The sequence below is a fragment of the Bison bison genome, unplaced genomic scaffold (genome assembly GCF_000754665.1).
Source record: "Bison bison bison isolate TAMUID 2011002044 unplaced genomic scaffold, Bison_UMD1.0 scf7180017864354, whole genome shotgun sequence".
NCBI lineage: Eukaryota > Metazoa > Chordata > Mammalia > Artiodactyla > Bovidae > Bison > Bison bison.
Window position 1 is genome coordinate 2,494,005 of NW_011494926.1, and position 12,001 is coordinate 2,506,005.

General features: G+C 39.1%; 1 long non-coding RNA gene and 1 other non-coding gene across 3 annotated transcripts in view; one reads left to right on the top strand and one right to left on the bottom strand.

Annotated features, from left to right (window-relative positions):
* LOC104999556 overlaps window positions 1-12,001 on the bottom strand; it is a 177,514-nt gene that overhangs the window by 121,645 nt on the left and 43,868 nt on the right. The gene's annotated exons all lie outside the window — the stretch shown is intronic.
* On the top strand, window positions 7,784-7,855 carry TRNAG-UCC. The gene has a single exon. It is a non-coding gene; the product is annotated as a tRNA-Gly (tRNA).

Genomic DNA, 12,001 nt, shown 5'->3' on the forward strand with positions numbered 1-12,001 from the left:
ATCACCAACTCAATGGACATGAGTTAGGGTAAACTCCGGGAGTTGGTGATGGACAGGGAGGCCTGGCATGCTGCGATTCATGGGGTCGCAAAGAATCGGACACAACTGAGTGACTGATCTGAACTGAACTAATAAATGCTTAAAAATAAAGAGTAACAACGGACATATTGAGAGTTATAAATATAATCCCCTACCTGAAGGATTTCCAAGTTTTTCAATTCATAAAATGTTTCATATTTCATTTGAGACGAAATTTCAAATGTCAAGTAATAATTGCATGCTCACATGACTACAAGCATTACAAAGAAAGGAACAAATTTATTTATAACATATAATCAGTAACCATTTTGTCCCCAAAGTAAAACAGGTAAAAATTCATGTATGCCCATATCCTGTTAACAACACATTTGATTCCAAGAGTTTATATTAGATTTGAATTTTAATAAATGCTATACTCTTTCTTGAAAAAAAATTTAATGTCATTAAATAAGCAGTGAATCTGCAAGCACTTTTCAATACTATAAGTAGTTTAATTAGGGTTATGTTTTACATTTTAAACATATTTATTTAATACCAAAAGGGCTTCCCTGGTGGCTCAGTGGTAAAGAATCTGACTGCAATGCAGGAGACATCCTTGGGCTGGGACTATCCCCTGGAGAAGGAAATGGCAACCCACTCCAGTATTCTTGCCTGGAAAATCCCATGGACAGAGGACCCTAGTGGGCTTCACTCCATGGGGTCACAGAGTCAGATATGACTTAGTGACTAAACAACTACAAAATTTCATACCAATCTTCTGACCATAGTATTTCTATAAATTTGATGTTTGCTCCTTGGAAGAAAAGCTATGACAAATCTAGACAGCATATTAAGAAGCAGAGACATCACTCTTCCAGCAAAGATCCATATAGTCAAAGCTATGGTATTTCCAGTAGTCATGTACAGATGTAAGAATTGGACCATAAAGAGGCTGAGTGCCAAAGAATTGATGCTTTCAAACTATGCTGCTGGAGAAAATTCTTGAGAGTCGCTTGGACAGCAAGGAGATCAAACCAGTCAATCCTAAAGGAAACCAACCCTGAATATTCATTGCTGATGAATATAATTCCCTTACAGCAGAAAGCAAAGAGGAATTAAAGAGCCTCATGATGAATGTGAAAGAGGAGAGTGAAAAAACTGGCTTAAAACTCAACATTCAAAAAAACCAAGATCATGGCCTCTGGTTCCATCATTTCATGGCAAACCCATAAGGAAACAATGGAAATAGTGACAGACTTTATTTGGGGGGACTTAAAATCACTGTGGATGGTGACTGCAGCCATGAAATTAAAAGACAGTTGCTCCTTGGAAGAAAAGCTATGGCAAACCTAGACAGTGCATTGAAAAACAGAGATATTACTTTGCCTACAAAGGTCCGTATAGTCAAAGATATGGTTTTTCCAGTAGTCGTATACAGATGTGAGAGCTAGAAAATAAAAAAGCTGAGCACTGAAGAATTGATGCCCTCGAACTATGGTGCTGGAGAAACTCTTGAGAGTCCCTTGGACAGCAAGGAGATCAAACCAGTCAATTCTAAAGGAAATCAACGGTGAATATTCACTGGAAGGACTGATGCTGAAGCTCCAATATTTGGCCACTTGATGCAAAGAGCCAACTCATTGGAAAAGACTCTAATGCTGGGAAATATTGAGGTCAAGAGGACAATGGGCAACACAGGATGAGATGGTTGGATGGCATCGTTGACTCAATGGACACGAGTTTGAGCAAACTCTGGGAAATTGTGAAGGACAGGGAAGCCTGGTGTGCTATAGACCATGGGGTCGCAAAGAATCAGACACGACATGGGGACTGAACAATAACAGCAACTCAGGTTACTCAAGGACATTCAAAATACTAGTAATGTATAGGATTTACTTAATATTTCACTTTACACATCTCTTATGTAATACTGCATATATCAGGGTTAATAAATTACTACTGCCCACATGCTGAACTTGTAAATAAATTTTATTGGAACACAGCCATGCCTGTTCATTTACAGGTAGCCAGTAAAGACTGGCTACCATGTAAAGCCAAAAATATTTATTATGTAGCCACTTCCAGAAAAGATTTGCTGCTCCCTGTTGTGGAGCAAGGTGATAGCTTATAGCTCCCCTTCACACCCTTCACACTACAGGTCACCTTTAAGCTGACTTATTTTCCATTTTAACCATGAGAAAATTAGACTTTAATTTAACTGTAATGTATTGTTTTTTCCATGGGGTAATACTTAAGAAAATCTTCAAATACTCCTTGAAGCAGAAAGGGAGCTTAACTGCAAGGCAATTGTAAAATTTCTTTGTGATCATATGTCAGATGAAGAACTATAAACACAATTTCCTTTGCAATTCAATTTACCACCACCAGTACCTGACCCATACTCACAGTGTAACAACTAAGATCTTGGTATAGTCACTTCTACTATACTGTCAGGAAAGAATCTCAACTCATGGCATTCTCAAATGTCAAATATGCTTTTCAAGTGGACAAAGTGAAGAACATAGACAAAATTTCCAGTGGCTCCTGTCTTTGTCTGCTCAGCCCTCCTTACCTTCTGGATACGTGGCCGATGCCCATAGCCTCAGGATCAAGAATCAGCCTGTGACCTGCTGCTGCTGCTGCTAAGTCGCTTCAGTTGTGTCCGACTCTGTGTGACCCCAGCCCACCAGGCTCCTCTGTCCCTGGGATTCTAGACCAATTATAAAGCTTCATCCAGTGTCCAGAATGATTGATCCAACAGGAGGGAAAATACCCAAACCTGGCAAATCAAAGTACTTTCAAAAGTAATCTGAAGTTTGAGGAGAGTCGTTTTTCCAACAGTTTGATCTGAGAACTGTAATTGAGACCCAAACTTCCATTATCCATTCTTAAACAAGAAAGTCATTAGATTGAGGAGGCCCACATAAATAAACCAAAACCTAAGCCTCTAATGCCACAGATTATGAAATTGAAACCTAAAGACGACCAATCACAAACAGCCAACTAGGCTTTTTAAGCTTTCAGTTCAGTTCAGTTCAGTTGCTCGGTCGTGTCCAACTCTTTGCAACCCCATGAATTGCAGCACCCCAGGCCTCCCTGTCCATCACCAACTCCCAGAGTTCACCCAAACTCATGTCCATTGAGTCAGTGATGCCATCCAGCGATCTCATCCTCTGTCGTCCCCTTCTCCTCCTGCCCGCAATCCCTCCCAGCATCAGACTCTTTTCCAATGAGTCAACTCTTCGCATGAGGTGGCCAAAGTACTGGAGTTTCAGCTTTAGCATCAGTCCTTCCAAAGAACACCCAGGACTGATCTCCTTTAGAATGGACTGGTTGGATCTCCTTGTAGTCCAAGGGACTCTCAAGAGTCTTCTCCAACACCACAGTTCAAAAGCATCAATTCTTCGGCACTCAGCTTTCTTCACAAGCTTTAGCCAACCAATAATTTGCTTACTTTGCTTCTGCCTTTTCTCTATAAAAGTCTTTTCTTGAGTTGTTGTTGAAGGAGCACTTCTAACCACTTCTGGCTTGGTGCTGCCCTGTTCCAACTGATTTTTGCTGACATGAACTCTTAAGATGTTTAATAGACTTCAGTTTTTTTATTGACGTATAGTTGATTTAGGGCTTCCCAGTTGGCACAGTGGTAAAGAACCTGCCTGCCAATGCAGGAGATACAGGTTCAATCCCTGGAAGATGACTTGGAGAAGGAAATGGCAACCATTCCAGTATTCTTGCCTGGGAAATCCCATGGACAGGGGAGCCTGGCAGGCTGCAGTCCTTGGGGTCACAAAGAGTCAGACAGGACTTAGCAACTAAACAACAAGAAACAAGTTAATTTATAGTACTGTGTTAGTTTCAAGTGCACAGCTAAGTGATTCAGTTACATATTTTTTTCATATTATATTCCATTACAGGTTATTACAAGATATTGAATATAGATCCTTGTGCTACCCAGTAGGTCCTTGTTGGTTATCCATTTTGTATATAGTAGTTTCTATATGTTAATCTCATACTCCTAATTTATTGCCCCCACTTCTCTTTCCCCTTTGGTAACCATAAGTTTGTTTTCTGTGTCTCTGAGTCTATTTTGTATACAGATGCATTTGTATTATTTCTTTGTTATCTTTTAACATATTTTGAGCTGTGGTTCCAGGTGGCCCAGAAAAAAGAGAGAGATCAAGCCAAATGAGAAGCAGAGATGAGAAGAAGAAGAAACAGAATTCGTGATAAGGCTTTAGGTCCCCGATTTCAGTCACTTCTCAAGAACCCCCTTCCTGTCCTTCTATAGTTTAGGTAGAGCAGCCAACAAGATGCTCCTCTTTTTTCTTCCAGTAGCTCAAGCAATATCACTTGCAACCAAGACACTTGACCAACAGGACCAGATAATCACTGGGGAAGGCCACCTATTTCATGGATGTTGATCCCAGTATATCTTCAAGCCAAAGACAACAGAACCTAAAATAGCTTCCCTATTTTCTTGTAGAAGCTTTTCCTCCCTTTTCTTGTTATAGTTTAGGAAACAAACAAAAGATTTAAGAAAAAAAAAAGGCAGCAAACTCTTAGAACAACACTTCACCCAAATGACCAGGCAGAAATGTAACGGGCTGTGTTCTCTTCAGAGTGGCTTAACCCTAATCAAGCAGCCCACCTCTCCCTTTCTTTCTCCTATCTTTCTGTCTCTGCTTCACATCTCATAAATACTTTATGTCTGAAAGCTTAAAAAGTGATTTATGCAAGATCTGCTATAAGCATTTAGCTCGAGTATCAAACTCATTTGCCTAGTGATGGATTAAAAAAAGAGGAAAACCATCTTCTGCCTCAAGGAAGGCCAAACTGGAAAGTGAGGCAAAAAGCAATATACAGAAGAATCAAACTTTTTTTTTTTTTTTTTAAACTTGGCCGATCTTTCCTGCTGTGTGCATCTAATGTTTTGCCTCTGAGAATAGAACTTATTAGCAACCTCAAAATGAAAAAAGAAGACAGGATATTTTTCAACAAGGGTCTCTGCTTTGCCAAACATCCCAGAGTTTGTCTCCAAGGACTTGAAAAGAAAGGAAAGAATGAAGAACGGAAACCATAAAGCATGCGGTAAGGCTATCATCTAATTACTGAATGAATGGCACAGTTGTTTTGTCTGATTGCACTAAGCTAGTTATCCACTGCTAGCTTCATTGACAAAAAGGGAATCGACACAAATTATAGGGAAATTCAAGCACTAAAGGAATGTTTTGGTTCAGAGGTTTGCAATGACTATTGGCTTCAGTTTTTGGCAAAATCTGTCTTTGCCGTAAGGAACTCGGCTGTGCTGGGTCAGCCTGCAGCATTCCCGAAAACCTGGAATAGGACAGACTTCCTTGTCATCTGTATCCCATCAATAAATTAAAGTGATGTTCTCCAGCTCGTGTTTGTTTCTTGGCAGGCTAATCTACAATCAGAAAAAGAAAAGCCTTTCATTTGTGGACTCCAGCTAAAGGAAGGAAGCCTTTGTATGCGGATTCATCGGAGACCAAAATATTAAAAAGTGGAAGAGGAAAACCATATGCTGCAGTTCTCCAAAGGAAGCAGCTCAGAGTTCTGGTTAAAGAAATGCTTGAGTTCATGACACAGTAAAATAAATCTTTTACTACCAGAAGAGGGTATGCTAATAATGATATTGATACTTCTGGGATGTTACAACCATTGACATGTTAACTGGTATTCCATTTTCTCCTACTGTTTACATCAGAAAAACCTAGAAATTATATATTTCAAAGAAACCTGAAGTAATGGCACATTTTAGCGTAATGCTTCCAGATTTGCACTTCATTTAAGAAAGAAGTGAGGAATCCAGTGGAATCTGTCTGGAGAACGATATTCACAAGCTCATGGCTCCCTCTCAAAGCTAGCTGATTCTTTACAGTTACAGCAATCAAATCCAGATTAAAGTAGAATTGGGGGAAAAAATCACTGTACTGATTATATGAGCTTTTTTGCATAGTCTATGACATACTGCAGTGTTAGGAACTCTTCATTTCTCTTGGGTTTTCAGGGGTTGAACTTGCCCTTGTATCATCTGTGAATGAGTACCCTAAAAAGAATAGAGCTGGTGTGGTCCTTCAACTGCCTGTAGGAGAGAAAGCGTTGGGATCGTCTGATCCTTTTTAGATTGATCACCTTTGTGTTTCATTTCCTTTTTTATCTTATTGAAGAAGCCAAGCAAGAATTCCTACTTTAACACCTGTATCCTTCAAAGAATATGACTCTGGGTGCAACTTTTCAGTATTTTAGGGCCTCATGTACCAATGATATGGCTCCTTACCGAAGAGAATGAGTTTTGCCTTCTTTTGTAGTGGAGTCTCTTATAAAAACTAGCAACAGATTAAGTGCAAGGGGTATGATTGGTAAGAATGCTTGACAAAAACTTGGCAGAGGCATTTCATTGAACAGAAATATGGATCTGGCTTCTGTTACTCAGTAGATAACTGAATGAATGTGCACTTACCTAGTTTACTGGAAAGAGGACTACATTGCAAAGCAGGAGGTTTTGTTCCCAGCTCTGGCCTTACTGTGTGGTAAGCAATAACACTCTGCAGAGTTTACTGAACCCTGGCCCAGTCACCCATCATCTATGTCACTTGTGCTGGTCACTGTGACCTCTCTGAGCCTCGGCATCCTTGTCTTTAGTTGCTGTTCAGTCACTCAGTCATGTCCAACTCTGTGACCCCATGGGCTGCATTACTCCAGACTTCCCTGCCCTCGCTATATCCTGTAGTTTGTTCAAACTCATATCCATTGAGTTCATTATGACATCCAACCATCTCAGCCTCTATCACCCCCTTCCCCTCCTGCCCTCAATCTTTCCCAGCATCAGGGCCTTTTCCAATGAGTCGGCAGGATAAAAACAATACTCATTTCACACAGTTGTAATTTATCTGGCACATAATAACCACTATATAAGAGTCTATTCAATAAAATTAATTATTCTGCTACTGACAGTAAAGATCAGATCTTAGCCTTTCAAAACTTGGGTTTTTTGTTGGCAAATGGAGATAAGAACTAGTGTTTCTTACATCGTCGTAGTCTCCAACAAGTAGATTATCTTATCTTTCACTCCATCCTGCTTCCAGATACAGGAAATATAGACAGGGAGCAACAGCATTAAAGTGGTTGTAAGAAAATTCTATCAGGAACTGCTTCAGACTGTGGAAAATTGAGCACCATTTTCCACTGAAGAGAGGTTTGTACCTGACTAAGAGGAAGAACTCATTAGAGGACCAAAGTTTTCCCTCTAAATCCCCAGAAGATACATCATGAACCACTTCTCTCTGGCAAATCAAGCAGCTGGGGATAATGATGAGTATCTGAAAAAGTCTCTTATAAAGACTACATCAGATCAAGTGTGAGGAGTTTCATTTGTGACTTTAGAAAGATTACTTCTCTTTAAAGGAAGATTACTTTCTAATAAAAGAAATCATTAGTTCTCTTGAATTACCTTTCATCACAATCCTCTGTCATTAATCATTTGGACAACAATGAAGAGTTGATTCTTCTTGGGAAATCTCCCATAAATCAGAGACATTTAATTTCCCTTCTAAACTCATCTTTTCCCTGGACCTCAAGTTTGAAGGCAATGGCACCCCACTCCAGTACTCTTGCCTGGAAAATCCCATGGATGGAGGAGCCTGGAAGGCTGCAGTCCATGGGGTCGCTGAGGGTCGCGCATGACTGAGCAACTTTACTTTCACTTTCAAGTTTGAAAGAGTTCTTAAAACATCTTCCAAGGACTTCCCTGGTGGTCCAGTGGTTAAGACTCTGAACTTCCAATGCAGGGGGCCAGGTTCAAACCCTGTTCAGGGAACTAAGATCCTTGATGCTGTTTGGCAAGGCCAAACAACAACAACAAAAACTCTTAAAAATTCCTCCAATTCAATCCACTTGAAACTTGACACCCACAGAAGGTGAGTGCCCAGTATATGATTCTCCGTTGAAAACAGCAAACCACCCGATTTCTTACTGTTACAAAAATCTCTCCTAGCATTAATGGTTAAAAATTTCACAAAAAAACAAAAGGTAGAGATATACCTCATATTACACACAACAATATTTTCTATTGGATCAATGAGTACTTTGTCTTTTATAAATCCATTAAGTCATAGAAAACTAAAAGAGAAATTTATAGTTATCTTTGGAGAGATGATAACTTTTTAAGGTTAAAATACAATGGAAACAACAAAAGAAAATAACTAACAAACTTAACTACACAAAGACTAAAACTTTTTAGGGACCAACCAAATCTAAAATGATAAGGCAGACAGTTATTTGGCCTCAAATATGGATGAAAGGAAATTTGATGAGTAAATAAATAAAATATTTAAAATATTAAATAAAAATAACAAAGGTCTCACTGGTAACAAAACTATGCAGTATTTTAAACCATAAGATATCATTTTAAGCCTCATTGCCTTTAAAATTATCTTCCAAGGTTTTGCATAATCATAATTATTAATTATTGCTTTTAAAATCAGGTAATGCAAAGTTGACAATATATACCCACGGAGTGTTGCTGGCAATATAAACTATGCAGTCTTTAGAAAAACAATTTGGCATTACACAGGAAAAGGAACTGCATTCATATTCTACTAAACCCTTCTTGTGGTAATTTTATTCTATATAAAAATCCAGAGGAAAAAAGGGACTTATCTATATATTTATATAATCAAAACAGTATTGTTTAAAATGGTAAAATATTAAAACTCACTTAGTGTCCAACCCTATAGCTCCTCAAAAGAATACTTAAAAGTCATTTTAAAAGATAAGTATGGAACATATTAAGCCAGTCTTTGTCATTCTCCCAATCGTTTTTAAGGACTGCTTCCTAACATTCTGGAAACCATCTCTTTTGAAACTCAGTGTTTATAAATTCCCCTCTCTCCCACTGAAGCAACTACTCAGGTCTGCCCTGAGAAAATTCCTATTTCTTCAGGTCAGAGGTGTTACTGGAAAAGCAATCAGGTCCAATGTGCAAAAGAAATTTATTTCTGGAATCAAAATATTTTCCTCCTGCTGAAATCTCTATATCAACCACTAGTACCACTTAACTATTCAAACCAAACTTGTAGGAGTTATCTTCACCCTTCCACCTCCCTCATCTCCCTTATTCAATTGATCAAGATTTGCAGAAATGAACTAATCTCTCTTCTCTATCTAGACTATTTTCAAATATCAGCAAAAAAACATAAAAGGGAAGTCTGTAGAAAAATTAAATTTCATATGAAAGTAACCCTATTATAAAACTAAAAATAATTAGAAACAGAAATAAAATGTACATGGTAAAATATAATTTCCAACATCAAGTCCTGAAAAATAATCATGAATAATTACAATAAGACAAACAGATCAAAGGAATTAAGAAAAAGAAAATAAACACCGATGATAAAGACATTCCAACATAAGACTAACAGAGGTTTCTGAAATAGAAAACCCAATTATTAAATTGTCTGAGACAAACCTCTTTAATCATTCCCATCTGAAAAGAATGAGAAATAAAAGTCTGTCAGGGGTGGTAAGGATCAAAATTTCACTGCTATTCTGATAAAGGCTAAATGTGTAGCTTAGTTGTGCAGCTAAATAGATCTGCCATCTAAATCGCAGTAGTTGGCATGTTGACCTTTCCCATTAGGCAATGCTGATTTGGGGAAGACATCCCACCTGAGAGGTAGGAGGACAGGATGCTTAATCAGGGATAGCCTGACAACACAAAGGTGAATATCTGCTTCCTAAAGAACTGCTCACTCCCATAAGGAAGAGGCGTAGAGCTGACTTAATTTATCCCCAACTTATTTTTCCAAAATTATCAGTGATATGTCACTCTTAACTTCTCAGGAGAGAGAGAGGATAAAGAGGTGAACAGAGGCTATGAGTTACACTAACTGAGCACACATTTTAAGAGGGCCAATGCTCACTCTCAGTGGAAGATCTATCAAAATGTCTTTCTGGTGGGATTCTCAGAATTCCTCTCTTGTGCGTCTCCCAATGGTCCCCTTTCTGAGTGGGAATGTTTATAGCAGTTACTCTATCCCAAAACCATCACTGAGTACTGGATGTGTATGTAGAGAAGAGAAAATTTACCACTTTAAAGTCTCTAGGTCAAGAAGCACATTTCTAGACCAGCTATAGAGCCCCCCGCACATCACTAGATACCCTAGACATTGATTTGGTGTCCGTACTCTGTGGGACTTCTTGGTTGTTTTCCTTGGGGTAAATAAGTATACTTTGTGCATAAAAATAAGAATCAAATACTGTGTTTCATAGAATGACTATGGAAGATGTTAGGGTGTGTTCTGCTTCTTCTCCCCTCCCAGGCAAAACAGACGATGCTATTTCCTTCTCCAGTGGCACTTGTATAAGCCAGTAAAAGGTGCACAGAAGTGCTACATATTCCTTCCATGTGGTATCTCTAAGCAGTATGTAATTTACCACATTCCCTTTTGCATTTTCAACTGGGTGATTATGGATGCGTTGACATGGAGTGTCTATCAACCGACATCCCTGAAAGATGCAATAAGCAGAGGCCCTCTAACTCAGCTATAACATGTAGTAAGTGAAAATAATACTGAAAAGCTGCGTTACATTGTGTGAACAACCAGAGAGATCTGGGGACTGTTACTGCAGCATAGTGGATTAGTGCACTATTAGTGCATTCTGATGTGTATATTGCTTTCTTGCAGAGATTAGGAATTTGCATTACCTGGTCTTACTCAGGACACCTTTTTATCCTTTCAAGTAATACTCAAAATCTCTTGATTTTTCTTCATGCCCATGTTGAACTTAGTATCAATCCTATCTGGTGAGAGAGCACCCACAAATTCATGTGAACAGGCATTTTCAGCCTTGTATCTCAGTGGGTATTGTTTTTGTTATGAAATGGCTTGGGCATTTTTTAAAGCCTCCTAATTAAGTTTTCATCTTGTCTCCACATTTAGCTGGAAGAATCATCCTTACCAGATTCCTAATCTGAAGCAACTATTTATATTTCTTAAGACTGAGCCCGCAGGGTCCTAATAAAGAACAGTGCCATGAAATGTTCCAGACCTCGAGAATGTGTTTCTTTCTCCAATGTCTTTTTGTCAATTATGTTTTTATCCCCCTCTATTCCTCTCAGGAAGATTAAGCTGAATTTGTAAAGGTCTATCTAGCACTGACTACTTAGGCCTGAAACTTATAAACCCCAAATCTCAGCTGTCTTGCAATTCAAGAGAAGCAATTCCGAGGGCAAAGGTATGGCAAAAAGTATATTCCAGTTCAGTTCAGTTCAGTTGCTCAGTCGTGTCCGACTCTTTGCGACCCCATGAATCGCAGCACGCCAGGCCTCCCTGTCCATCACCAACTCCCGGAGTTCACTCAGACGCACATCCATCAAGTCAGTAATGCTATCCAGCCATCTCATCCTCTGTCATCCCCTTCTCCTGTCCTCAATCCCTCCCAGCATCAGAGTCTTTTCCAAGGAATCAACTCTTCGCATGAGGTGGCCAAAGTACTGGAGTTTCAGCTTTAGTATCAGTCCTTCCAAAGAAATCCCAGGGCTGATCTCCTTCAGAATGGACTGGTTGGATCTGCTTGCAGTCCAAGGGACTCTCAAGAGTCTTCTTCAACACCACAGTTCAAAAGCATCAATTCTTCAGTGCTCAGCCTTCTTCACAGTCCAGCTCTCACATCCATACATGACCACAGGAAAAACCATAGCCTTGACTAGATGGACCTTTGTTGGCAAAGTAATGTCTCTGCTTTTGAATATGTTATCTAGATTGGACATAACTTTCCTTCCAAGGAGTAAGCATCTTTTAATTTCATGGCTGCAGTCACCATCTGCAGTGATTTTGGAGCCCAAAAAATAAAGTCTGACACTGTTTCCACTGTTTCCCCATCTATTTCCCATGAAGTGATGGGACCAGATGCCATGATCTTCGTTTTCTGAATGTTGAGCTTTAAGATAGGCTCAATAAAG